This window comes from Pteropus vampyrus, unplaced genomic scaffold (genome assembly GCF_000151845.1).
Source record: "Pteropus vampyrus isolate Shadow unplaced genomic scaffold, Pvam_2.0 Scaffold1, whole genome shotgun sequence".
Taxonomy (NCBI): domain Eukaryota; kingdom Metazoa; phylum Chordata; class Mammalia; order Chiroptera; family Pteropodidae; genus Pteropus; species Pteropus vampyrus.
Genome location: NW_011888782.1, coordinates 11,670,633 through 11,671,734, shown reverse-complemented (window position 1 = coordinate 11,671,734; position 1,102 = coordinate 11,670,633). Strand labels below are relative to the sequence as shown.

Genomic DNA, 1,102 nt, shown 5'->3' with positions numbered 1-1,102 from the left:
TAAGATACTATGAATTTTTTTAATTATAAATTAAAAGATACATATATTAAACACAAAAAGAGTAGGATATTTATACTTAGAGAAGGATCATTTTGATTTTCAAGTTGAGGTTTAGTTATCAGACTTTTTTACATCCTAATATAATGTGTCAGTACCTGCATAAACAAGTCACATCTTTGTTCTTTTTCACACAAAGGAGACATTTGATAAACTTTGCATCCTATTTCTCCCAGCTCACAAGAGTTAGCTCTGCCCCTCCCTGTAGAACCTCCTTTGGAAGAGAGCCTTGATCCTGGCTCTTTTGGCAGGTGGTATATTCATGAGGTTAAAAGCTCGCTCTTCAAAGTCAGGAAACACTCCTAAGACCCCCAATTCTGCCACTGTTTGGGTAATTTTGGACCAGCTTTTCAACTTCGCTAAACTTCAAATTCGTTATTCATAAAAAGGGACAACAATATTACCTAAATGACATAGCTGTTGTGAAGATTAAAAGATATTAAGAAAAGTACTTGAAACATGCTAAACATTTCAGAGAATGCGCTTCCATGAAGAGCTAGAGCAGGAGTTGTCAAACTGCAACTCATTGGCCAAATCCACTTGTCCCTACCTGTGGCCAAATCCTGCCACACCCATTGGTTTAAATGTAGTCTATGCCTGCCTTTGCACTACGGCAGCAGATTTAAGAAGTTTCAACAGAGACCTTATGGTCCACAAAGCCAAAAATATTTACTATACAGCCCTTATAAATTAAGAAAAAAACTCAGTTAAAGGCATTTTTGTTCAAGAAAACATTTATTTTCTTGTAATTCAAGATACATTGCTTGTAATCAATTCTAAAGAAACTATCAAGATAACCATGACTCTTCATCCTTGGTCCCAGAGATCAAGGCTGAGTCTCAACTAGCTAGAGAGAGAAAGCATCACAGTTTCCACTAATTATGGCTATGAGGTCCATCCCTGTACTCAGTATTTTTTATTTTTTACACCTATAGCGCCTGGTCTTCCTAAGTTGTCTCCCATCCAAGTACCAACCAGGCCCAACCCTGCTTAGCTTCTGAGATCAGACAAGATCAGGCACGTTCAAGGTGGCATGGCCATAGAC

General features: G+C 37.8%; 1 pseudogene; it reads right to left on the bottom strand.

The window, feature by feature from the left end:
- Positions 1–983: 983 nt before the first annotated feature.
- On the bottom strand, positions 984–1,102 carry LOC111736487 (annotated as a pseudogene).